This window comes from Metopolophium dirhodum, chromosome 1, assembly GCF_019925205.1.
Source record: "Metopolophium dirhodum isolate CAU chromosome 1, ASM1992520v1, whole genome shotgun sequence".
Classification (NCBI taxonomy): domain Eukaryota; kingdom Metazoa; phylum Arthropoda; class Insecta; order Hemiptera; family Aphididae; genus Metopolophium; species Metopolophium dirhodum.
The window spans coordinates 25,293,897-25,307,412 of record NC_083560.1 but is presented as its reverse complement, the minus strand read 5'-3'; positions in this window follow the sequence as shown (position 1 = coordinate 25,307,412).

Below are 13,516 nucleotides of genomic sequence, written 5' to 3'. Positions count from 1 at the left end.
TTGATTTATTCCTCGTACCACTGTCCACAAAACGTACATTTTGGATTTTCGAAAATATCAAAATTTAAGATTTTTTAGACATCGATACAAGTAGGTAGTCAAGATTTTTAAAAACCAAAAATATCAAATATCAACATTTCGGAAAAACGAAAAGCTAGACATACTAAAGAATGCTGATGAGATCAATTTGATCTCTGAGGGAAATCTTCGTAGCACCTTCGGATTCTGGACAAAACGCAAATGAAAATAGGAAATTTTGAAATTTTGAAAATCTCTCTTACGAGTTGTTTTACGCGGAAACTGTACGGTTTTAGGCCATTAAGCATATGAGTTGATTTATTCCTCGTACCACTGTCCACAAAACGTATATTTTGGATTTTCGAAAATATCAAAATTTAAGATTTTTTAGACATCGATACAAGTAGTCAAGATTTTTAAAAACCAAAAATATCAAATATCAACATTTCGGAAAAACGAAAAGCTAGACTTACTAAAGAATGCTGATGAGATCAATTTGATCTCTGAGGGAAATCTTCGTAGCACCTTCGGATTCTGGACAAAACGCAAATGAAAATAGGAAATTTTGAAATTTTGAAAATCTCTCTTACGAGTTGTTTTACGCGGAAACTGTACGGTTTTAGGCCATTAAGCATATGAGTTGATTTATTCCTCGTACCACTGTCCCCAAACGTATATTTTGGATTTTCGAAAATATCAAAATTTAAGATTTTTTAGACATCGATACAAGTAGGTAGTCAAGATTTTTAAAAACCAAAAATATCAAATATCAACATTTCGGAAAAACGAAAAGCTAGACTTACTAAAGAATGCTGATGAGATCAATTTGATCTCTGAGGGAAATCTTCGTAGCACCTTCGGATTCTGGACAAAACGCAAATGAAAATAGGAAATTTTGAAATTTTGAAAATCTCTCTTACGAGTTGTTTTACGCGGAAACTGTACGGTTTTAGGCCATTAAGCATATGAGTTGATTTATTCCTCGTACCACTGTCGACAAAACGTATATTTTGGATTTTCGAAAATATCAAAATTTAAGATTTTTTAGACATCGATACAAGTAGTCAAGATTATTAAAAACCAAAAATATCAAATATCAACATTTCGGAAAAACGAAAAGCTAGACTTACTAAAAAATGCTGATGAGATCAATTTGATCTCTGAGGGAAATCTTCGTAGCACCTTCGGATTCTGGACAAAACGCAAATAAAAATTGGAAATTTCGAAATTTTGAAAATCTCTCTTACGAGTTGTTTTACGCGGAAGCTGTACGGTTTTAGGCCATTAAGCATATGAGTTGATTTATTCCTCGTACCACTGTCCACAAAACGTATATTTTGGATTTTCGAAAATATCAAAATTTAAGATTTTTTAGACATCGATACAAGTAGTCAAGATTTTTAAAAACCAAAAATATCAAATATCAACATTTCGGAAAAACGAAAAGCTAGACTTACTAAAGAATGCTGATGAGATCAATTTGATCTCTGAGGGAAATCTTCGTAGCACCTTCGGATTCTGGACAAAACGCAAATGAAAATTGGAAATTTCGAAATTTTGAAAATCTCTCTTACGAGTTGTTTTACGCGGAAACTGTACGGTTTTAGGCCATTAAGCATATGAGTTGATTTATTCCTCGTACCACTGTCCACAAAACGTATATTTTGGATTTTCGAAAATATCAAAATTTAAGATTTTTTAGACATCGATACAAGTAGTCAAGATTTTTAAAAACCAAAAATATCAAATATCAACATTTCGGAAAAACGAAAAGCTAGACTTACTAAAGAATGCTGATGAGATCAATTTGATCTCTGAGGGAAATCTTCGTAGCACCTTCGGATTCTGGACAAAACGCAAATGAAAATAGGAAATTTTGAAATTTTGAAAATCTCTCTTACGAGTTGTTTTACGCGGAAACTGTACGGTTTTAGGCCATTAAGCATATGAGTTGATTTATTCCTCGTACCACTGTCCACAAAACGTATATTTTGGATTTTCGAAAATATCAAAATTTAAGATTTTTTAGACATCGATACAAGTAGTCAAGATTTTTAAAAACCAAAAATATCAAATATCAACATTTCGGAAAAACGAAAAGCTAGACTTACTAAAGAATGCTGATGAGATCAATTTGATCTCTGAGGGAAATCTTCGTAGCACCTTCGGATTCTGGACAAAACGCAAATGAAAATTGGAAATTTCGAAATTTTGAAAATCTCTCTTACGAGTTGTTTTACGCGGAAGCTGTACGGTTTTAGGCCATTAAGCATATGAGTTGATTTATTCCTCGTACCACTGTCCACAAAACGTATATTTTGGATTTTCGAAAATATCAAAATTTAAGATTTTTTAGACATCGATACAAGTAGTCAAGATTTTTAAAAACCAAAAATATCAAATATCAACATTTCGGAAAAACGAAAAGCTAGACTTACTAAAGAATGCTGATGAGATCAATTTGATCTCTGAGGGAAATCTTCGTAGCACCTTCGGATTCTGGACAAAACGCAAATGAAAATAGGAAATTTTGAAATTTTGAAAATCTCTCTTACGAGTTGTTTTACGCGGAAACTGTACGGTTTTAGGCCATTAAGCATATGAGTTGATTTATTCCTCGTACCACTGTCCACAAAACGTATATTTTGGATTTTCGAAAATATCAAAATTTAAGATTTTTTAGACATCGATACAAGTAGTCAAGATTTTTAAAAACCAAAAATATCAAATATCAACATTTCGGAAAAACGAAAAGCTAGACTTACTAAAGAATGCTGATGAGATCAATTTGATCTCTGAGGGAAATCTTCGTAGCACCTTCGGATTCTGGACAAAACGCAAATGAAAATAGGAAATTTTGAAATTTTGAAAATCTCTCTTACGAGTTGTTTTACGCGGAAACTGTACGGTTTTAGGCCATTAAGCATATGAGTTGATTTATTCCTCGTACCACTGTCCCCAAACGTATATTTTGGATTTTCGAAAATATCAAAATTTAAGATTTTTTAGACATCGATACAAGTAGGTAGTCAAGATTTTTAAAAACCAAAAATATCAAATATCAACATTTCGGAAAAACGAAAAGCTAGACTTACTAAAGAATGCTGATGAGATCAATTTGATCTCTGAGGGAAATCTTCGTAGCACCTTCGGATTCTGGACAAAACGCAAATGAAAATAGGAAATTTTGAAATTTTGAAAATCTCTCTTACGAGTTGTTTTACGCGGAAACTGTACGGTTTTAGGCCATTAAGCATATGAGTTGATTTATTCCTCGTACCACTGTCGACAAAACGTATATTTTGGATTTTCGAAAATATCAAAATTTAAGATTTTTTAGACATCGATACAAGTAGTCAAGATTATTAAAAACCAAAAATATCAAATATCAACATTTCGGAAAAACGAAAAGCTAGACTTACTAAAAAATGCTGATGAGATCAATTTGATCTCTGAGGGAAATCTTCGTAGCACCTTCGGATTCTGGACAAAACGCAAATAAAAATTGGAAATTTCGAAATTTTGAAAATCTCTCTTACGAGTTGTTTTACGCGGAAGCTGTACGGTTTTAGGCCATTAAGCATATGAGTTGATTTATTCCTCGTACCACTGTCCACAAAACGTATATTTTGGATTTTCGAAAATATCAAAATTTAAGATTTTTTAGACATCGATACAAGTAGTCAAGATTTTTAAAAACCAAAAATATCAAATATCAACATTTCGGAAAAACGAAAAGCTAGACTTACTAAAGAATGCTGATGAGATCAATTTGATCTCTGAGGGAAATCTTCGTAGCACCTTCGGATTCTGGACAAAACGCAAATGAAAATTGGAAATTTCGAAATTTTGAAAATCTCTCTTACGAGTTGTTTTACGCGGAAACTGTACGGTTTTAGGCCATTAAGCATATGAGTTGATTTATTCCTCGTACCACTGTCCACAAAACGTATATTTTGGATTTTCGAAAATATCAAAATTTAAGATTTTTTAGACATCGATACAAGTAGTCAAGATTTTTAAAAACCAAAAATATCAAATATCAACATTTCGGAAAAACGAAAAGCTAGACTTACTAAAGAATGCTGATGAGATCAATTTGATCTCTGAGGGAAATCTTCGTAGCACCTTCGGATTCTGGACAAAACGCAAATGAAAATAGGAAATTTTGAAATTTTGAAAATCTCTCTTACGAGTTGTTTTACGCGGAAACTGTACGGTTTTAGGCCATTAAGCATATGAGTTGATTTATTCCTCGTACCACTGTCCACAAAACGTATATTTTGGATTTTCGAAAATATCAAAATTTAAGATTTTTTAGACATCGATACAAGTAGTCAAGATTTTTAAAAACCAAAAATATCAAATATCAACATTTCGGAAAAACGAAAAGCTAGACTTACTAAAGAATGCTGATGAGATCAATTTGATCTCTGAGGGAAATCTTCGTAGCACCTTCGGATTCTGGACAAAACGCAAATGAAAATTGGAAATTTCGAAATTTTGAAAATCTCTCTTACGAGTTGTTTTACGCGGAAGCTGTACGGTTTTAGGCCATTAAGCATATGAGTTGATTTATTCCTCGTACCACTGTCCACAAAACGTATATTTTGGATTTTCGAAAATATCAAAATTTAAGATTTTTTAGACATCGATACAAGTAGTCAAGATTTTTAAAAACCAAAAATATCAAATATCAACATTTCGGAAAAACGAAAAGCTAGACTTACTAAAGAATGCTGATGAGATCAATTTGATCTCTGAGGGAAATCTTCGTAGCACCTTCGGATTCTGGACAAAACGCAAATGAAAATAGGAAATTTTGAAATTTTGAAAATCTCTCTTACGAGTTGTTTTACGCGGAAACTGTACGGTTTTAGGCCATTAAGCATATGAGTTGATTTATTCCTCGTACCACTGTCCACAAAACGTATATTTTGGATTTTCGAAAATATCAAAATTTAAGATTTTTTAGACATCGATACAAGTAGTCAAGATTTTTAAAAACCAAAAATATCAAATATCAACATTTCGGAAAAACGAAAAGCTAGACTTACTAAAGAATGCTGATGAGATCAATTTGATCTCTGAGGGAAATCTTCGTAGCACCTTCGGATTCTGGACAAAACGCAAATGAAAATTGGAAATTTCGAAATTTTGAAAATCTCTCTTACGAGTTGTTTTACGCGGAAGCTGTACGGTTTTAGGCCATTAAGCATATGAGTTGATTTATTCCTCGTACCACTGTCCACAAAACGTATATTTTGGATTTTCGAAAATATCAAAATTTAAGATTTTTTAGACATCGATACAAGTAGTCAAGATTTTTAAAAACCAAAAATATCAAATATCAACATTTCGGAAAAACGAAAAGCTAGACTTACTAAAGAATGCTGATGAGATCAATTTGATCTCTGAGGGAAATCTTCGTAGCACCTTCGGATTCTGGACAAAACGCAAATGAAAATAGGAAATTTTGAAATTTTGAAAATCTCTCTTACGAGTTGTTTTACGCGGAAACTGTACGGTTTTAGGCCATTAAGCATATGAGTTGATTTATTCCTCGTACCACTGTCCACAAAACGTATATTTTGGATTTTCGAAAATATCAAAATTTAAGATTTTTTAGACATCGATACAAGTAGGTAGTCAAGATTTTTAAAAACCAAAAATATCAAATATCAACATTTCGGAAAAACGAAAAGCTAGACATACTAAAGAATGCTGATGAGATCAATTTGATCTCTGAGGGAAATCTTCGTAGCACCTTCGGATTCTGGACAAAACGCAAATGAAAATAGGAAATTTTGAAATTTTGAAAATCTCTCTTACGAGTTGTTTTACGCGGAAACTGTACGGTTTTAGGCCATTAAGCATATGAGTTGATTTATTCCTCGTACCACTGTCCACAAAACGTATATTTTGGATTTTCGAAAATATCAAAATTTAAGATTTTTTAGACATCGATACAAGTAGTCAAGATTTTTAAAAACCAAAAATATCAAATATCAACATTTCGGAAAAACGAAAAGCTAGACTTACTAAAGAATGCTGATGAGATCAATTTGATCTCTGAGGGAAATCTTCGTAGCACCTTCGGATTCTGGACAAAACGCAAATGAAAATAGGAAATTTTGAAATTTTGAAAATCTCTCTTACGAGTTGTTTTACGCGGAAACTGTACGGTTTTAGGCCATTAAGCATATGAGTTGATTTATTCCTCGTACCACTGTCCACAAAACGTATATTTTGGATTTTCGAAAATATCAAAATTTAAGATTTTTTAGACATCGATACAAGTAGTCAAGATTTTTAAAAACCAAAAATATCAAATATCAACATTTCGGAAAAACGAAAAGCTAGACTTATTAAAGAATGCTGATGAGATCAATTTGATCTCTGAGGGAAATCTTCGTAGCACCTTCGGATTCTGGACAAAACGCAAATGAAAATTGGAAATTTCGAAATTTTGAAAATCTCTCTTACGAGTTGTTTTACGCGGAAACTGTACGGTTTTAGGCCATTAAGCATATGAGTTGATTTATTCCTCGTACCACTGTCCACAAAACATATATTTTGGATTTTCGAAAATATCAAAATTTAAGATTTTTTAGACATCGATACAAGTAGTCAAGATTTTTAAAAACCAAAAATATCAAATATCAACATTTCGGAAAAACGAAAAGCTAGACTTACTAAAGAATGCTGATGAGATCAATTTGATCTCTGAGGGAAATCTTCGTAGCACCTTCGGATTCTGGACAAAACGCAAATGAAAATAGGAAATTTTGAAATTTTGAAAATCTCTCTTACGAGTTGTTTTACGCGGAAACTGTACGGTTTTAGGCCATTAAGCATATGAGTTGATTTATTCCTCGTACCACTGTCCACAAAACGTATATTTTGGATTTTCGAAAATATCAAAATTTAAGATTTTTTAGACATCGATACAAGTAGTCAAGATTTTTAAAAACCAAAAATATCAAATATCAACATTTCGGAAAAACGAAAAGCTAGACATACTAAAGAATGCTGATGAGATCAATTTGATCTCTTGGGGAAATCTTCGTAGCACCTTCGGATTCTGGACAAAACGCAAATGAAAATAGGAAATTTTGAAATTTTGAAAATCTCTCTTACGAGTTGTTTTACGCGGAAACTGTACGGTTTTAGGCCATTAAGCATATGAGTTGATTTATTCCTCGTACCACTGTCCCCAAACGTATATTTTGGATTTTCGAAAATATCAAAATTTAAGATTTTTTAGACATCGATACAAGTAGGTAGTCAAGATTTTTAAAAACCAAAAATATCAAATATCAACATTTCGGAAAAACGAAAAGCTAGACTTACTAAAGAATGCTGATGAGATCAATTTGATCTCTGAGGGAAATCTTCGTAGCACCTTCGGATTCTGGACAAAACGCAAATGAAAATAGGAAATTTTGAAATTTTGAAAATCTCTCTTACGAGTTGTTTTACGCGGAAACTGTACGGTTTTAAGCCATTAAGCATATGAGTTGATTTATTCCTCGTACCACTGTCGACAAAACGTATATTTTGGATTTTCGAAAATATCAAAATTTAAGATTTTTTAGACATCGATACAAGTAGTCAAGATTTTTAAAAACCAAAAATATCAAATATCAACATTTCGGAAAAACGAAAAGCTAGACTTACTAAAAAATGCTGATGAGATCAATTTGATCTCTGAGGGAAATCTTCGTAGCACCTTCGGATTCTGGACAAAACGCAAATGAAAATTGGAAATTTCGAAATTTTGAAAATCTCTCTTACGAGTTGTTTTACGCGGAAGCTGTACGGTTTTAGGCCATTAAGCATATGAGTTGATTTATTCCTCGTACCACTGTCCACAAAACGTATATTTTGGATTTTCGAAAATATCAAAATTTAAGATTTTTTAGACATCGATACAAGTAGGTAGTCAAGATTTTTAAAAACCAAAAATATCAAATATCAACATTTCGGAAAAACGAAAAGCTAGACATACTAAAGAATGCTGATGAGATCAATTTGATCTCTGAGGGAAATCTTCGTAGCACCTTCGGATTCTGGACAAAACGCAAATGAAAATTGGAAATTTCGAAATTTTGAAAATCTCTCTTACGAGTTGTTTTACGCGGAAACTGTACGGTTTTAGGCCATTAAGCATATGAGTTGATTTATTCCTCGTACCACTGTCCACAAAACGTATATTTTGGATTTTCGAAAATATCAAAATTTAAGATTTTTTAGACATCGATACAAGTAGTCAAGATTTTTAAAAACCAAAAATATCAAATATCAACATTTCGGAAAAACGAAAAGCTAGACTTACTAAAGAATGCTGATGAGATCAATTTGATCTCTGAGGGAAATCTTCGTAGCACCTTCGGATTCTGGACAAAACGCAAATGAAAATAGGAAATTTTGAAATTTTGAAAATCTCTCTTACGAGTTGTTTTACGCGGAAACTGTACGGTTTTAGGCCATTAAGCATATGAGTTGATTTATTCCTCGTACCACTGTCCACAAAACGTATATTTTGGATTTTCGAAAATATCAAAATTTAAGATTTTTTAGACATCGATACAAGTAGTCAAGATTTTTAAAAACCAAAAATATCAAATATCAACATTTCGGAAAAACGAAAAGCTAGACTTACTAAAGAATGCTGATGAGATCAATTTGATCTCTGAGGGAAATCTTCGTAGCACCTTCGGATTCTGGACAAAACGCAAATGAAAATAGGAAATTTTGAAATTTTGAAAATCTCTCTTACGAGTTGTTTTACGCGGAAACTGTACGGTTTTAGGCCATTAAGCATATGAGTTGATTTATTCCTCGTACCACTGTCCACAAAACGTATATTTTGGATTTTCGAAAATATCAAAATTTAAGATTTTTTAGACATCGATACAAGTAGTCAAGATTTTTAAAAACCAAAAATATCAAATATCAACATTTCGGAAAAACGAAAAGCTAGACTTACTAAAGAATGCTGATGAGATCAATTTGATCTCTGAGGGAAATCTTCGTAGCACCTTCGGATTCGGGACAAAACGCAAATGAAAATAGGAAATTTTGAAATTTTGAAAATCTCTCTTACGAGTTGTTTTACGCGGAAACTGTACGGTTTTAGGCCATTAAGCATATGAGTTGATTTATTCCTCGTACCACTGTCCACAAAACGTATATTTTGGATTTTCGAAAATATCAAAATTTAAGATTTTTTAGACATCGATACAAGTAGGTAGTCAAGATTTTTTAAACCAAAAATATCAAATATCAACATTTCGGAAAAACGAAAAGCTAGACATACTAAAGAATGCTGATGAGATCAATTTGATCTCTGAGGGAAATCTTCGTAGCACCTTCGGATTCTGGACAAAACGCAAATGAAAATAGGAAATTTTGAAATTTTGAAAATCTCTCTTACGAGTTGTTTTACGCGGAAACTGTACGGTTTTAGGCCATTAAGCATATGAGTTGATTTATTCCTCGTACCACTGTCCACAAAACGTATATTTTGGATTTTCGAAAATATCAAAATTTAAGATTTTTTAGACATCGATACAAGTAGGTAGTCAAGATTTTTAAAAACCAAAAATATCAAATATCAACATTTCGGAAAAACGAAAAGCTAGACATACTAAAGAATGCTGATGAGATCAATTTGATCTCTGAGGGAAATCTTCGTAGCACCTTCGGATTCTGGACAAAACGCAAATGAAAATAGGAAATTTTGAAATTTTGAAAATCTCTCTTACGAGTTGTTTTACGCGGAAACTGTACGGTTTTAGGCCATTAAGCATATGAGTTGATTTATTCCTCGTACCACTGTCCACAAAACGTATATTTTGGATTTTCGAAAATATCAAAATTTAAGATTTTTTAGACATCGATACAAGTAGTCAAGATTTTTAAAAACCAAAAATATCAAATATCAACATTTCGGAAAAACGAAAAGCTAGACTTACTAAAGAATGCTGATGAGATCAATTTGATCTCTGAGGGAAATCTTCGTAGCACCTTCGGATTCTGGACAAAACGCAAATGAAAATTGGAAATTTCGAAATTTTGAAAATCTCTCTTACGAGTTGTTTTACGCGGAAGCTGTACGGTTTTAGGCCATTAAGCATATGAGTTGATTTATTCCTCGTACCACTGTCCACAAAACGTATATTTTGGATTTTCGAAAATATCAAAATTTAAGATTTTTTAGACATCGATACAAGTAGTCAAGATTTTTAAAAACCAAAAATATCAAATATCAACATTTCGGAAAAACGAAAAGCTAGACTTACTAAAGAATGCTGATGAGATCAATTTGATCTCTGAGGGAAATCTTCGTAGCACCTTCGGATTCTGGACAAAACGCAAATGAAAATTGGAAATTTCGAAATTTTGAAAATCTCTCTTACGAGTTGTTTTACGCGGAAGCTGTACGGTTTTAGGCCATTAAGCATATGAGTTGATTTATTCCTCGTACCACTGTCCACAAAACGTATATTTTGGATTTTCGAAAATATCAAAATTTAAGATTTTTTAGACATCGATACAAGTAGTCAAGATTTTTAAAAACCAAAAATATCAAATATCAACATTTCGGAAAAACGAAAAGCTAGACTTACTAAAGAATGCTGATGAGATCAGTTTGATCTCTGAGGGAAATCTTCGTAGCACCTTCGGATTCTGGACAAAACGCAAATGAAAATTGGAAATTTCGAAATTTTGAAAATCTCTCTTACGAGTTGTTTTACGCGGAAGCTGTACGGTTTTAGGCCATTAAGCATATGAGTTGATTTATTCCTCGTACCACTGTCCACAAAACGTACATTTTGGATTTTCGAAAATATCAAAATTTAAGATTTTTTAGACATCGATACAAGTAGGTAGTCAAGATTTTTAAAAACCAAAAATATCAAATATCAACATTTCGGAAAAACGAAAAGCTAGACATACTAAAGAATGCTGATGAGATCAATTTGATCTTTGAGGGAAATCTTCGTAGCACCTTCGGATTCTGGACAAAACGCAAATGAAAATAGGAAATTTTGAAATTTTGAAAATCTCTCTTACGAGTTGTTTTACGCGGAAACTGTACGGTTTTAGGCCATTAAGCGTATGAGTTGATTTATTCCTCGTACCACTGTCCACAAAACGTATATTTTGGATTTTCGAAAATATCAAAATTTAAGATTTTTTAGACATCGATACAAGTAGTCAAGATTTTTAAAAACCAAAAATATCAAATATCAACATTTCGGAAAAACGAAAAGCTAGACTTACTAAAGAATGCTGATGAGATCAATTTGATCTCTGAGGGAAATCTTCGTAGCACCTTCGGATTCTGGACAAAACGCAAATGAAAATAGGAAATTTTGAAATTTTGAAAATCTCTCTTACGAGTTGTTTTACGCGGAAACTGTACGGTTTTAGGCCATTAAGCATATGAGTTGATTTATTCCTCGTACCACTGTCCACAAAACGTATATTTTGGATTTTCGAAAATATCAAAATTTAAGATTTTTTAGACATCGATACAAGTAGGTAGTCAAGATTTTTAAAAACCAAAAATATCAAATATCAACATTTCGGAAAAACGAAAAGCTAGACATACTAAAGAATGCTGATGAGATCAATTTGATCTCTGAGGGAAATCTTCGTAGCACCTTCGGATTCTGGACAAAACGCAAATGAAAATAGGAAATTTTGAAATTTTGAAAATCTCTCTTACGAGTTGTTTTACGCGGAAACTGTACGGTTTTAGGCCATTAAGCATATGAGTTGATTTATTCCTCGTACCACTGTCCCCAAACGTATATTTTGGATTTTCGAAAATATCAAAATTTAAGATTTTTTAGACATCGATACAAGTAGGTAGTCAAGATTTTTAAAAACCAAAAATATCAAATATCAACATTTCGGAAAAACGAAAAGCTAGACTTACTAAAGAATGCTGATGAGATCAATTTGATCTCTGAGGGAAATCTTCGTAGCACCTTCGGATTCTGGACAAAACGCAAATGAAAATAGGAAATTTTGAAATTTTGAAAATCTCTCTTACGAGTTGTTTTACGCGGAAACTGTACGGTTTTAGGCCATTAAGCATATGAGTTGATTTATTCCTCGTACCACTGTCCACAAAACGTATATTTTGGATTTTCGAAAATATCAAAATTTAAGATTTTTTAGACATCGATACAAGTAGTCAAGATTTTTAAAAACCAAAAATATCAAATATCAACATTTCGGAAAAACGAAAAGCTAGACTTACTAAAGAATGCTGATGAGATCAATTTGATCTCTGAGGGAAATCTTCGTAGCACCTTCGGATTCTGGACAAAACGCAAATGAAAATAGGAAATTTTGAAATTTTGAAAATCTCTCTTACGAGTTGTTTTACGCGGAAACTGTACGGTTTTAGGCCATTAAGCATATGAGTTGATTTATTCCTCGTACCACTGTCCACAAAACGTATATTTTGGATTTTCGAAAATATCAAAATTTAAGATTTTTTAGACATCGATACAAGTAGGTAGTCAAGATTTTTAAAAACCAAAAATATCAAATATCAACATTTCGGAAAAACGAAAAGCTAGACATACTAAAGAATGCTGATGAGATCAATTTGATCTCTGAGGGAAATCTTCGTAGCACCTTCGGATTCTGGACAAAACGCAAATGAAAATAGGAAATTTTGAAATTTTGAAAATCTCTCTTACGAGTTGTTTTACGCGGAAACTGTACGGTTTTAGGCCATTAAGCATATGAGTTGATTTATTCCTCGTACCACTGTCCACAAAACGTATATTTTGGATTTTCGAAAATATCAAAATTTAAGATTTTTTAGACATCGATACAAGTAGGTAGTCAAGATTTTTAAAAACCAAAAATATCAAATATCAACATTTCGGAAAAACGAAAAGCTAGACATACTAAAGAATGCTGATGAGATCAATTTGATCTCTGAGGGAAATCTTCGTAGCACCTTCGGATTCTGGACAAAACGCAAATGAAAATAGGAAATTTTGAAATTTTGAAAATCTCTCTTACGAGTTGTTTTACGCGGAAACTGTACGGTTTTAGGCCATTAAGCATATGAGTTGATTTATTCCTCGTACCACTGTCCACAAAACGTATATTTTGGATTTTCGAAAATATCAAAATTTAAGATTTTTTAGACATCGATACAAGTAGTCAAGATTTTTAAAAACCAAAAATATCAAATATCAACATTTCGGAAAAACGAAAAGCTAGACTTACTAAAGAATGCTGATGAGATCAATTTGATCTCTGAGGGAAATCTTCGTAGCACCTTCGGATTCTGGACAAAACGCAAATGAAAATTGGAAATTTCGAAATTTTGAAAATCTCTCTTACGAGTTGTTTTACGCGGAAGCTGTACGGTTTTAGGCCATTAAGCATATGAGTTGATTTATTCCTCGTACCACTGTCCACAAAACGTATATTTTGGATTTTCGAAAATATCAAA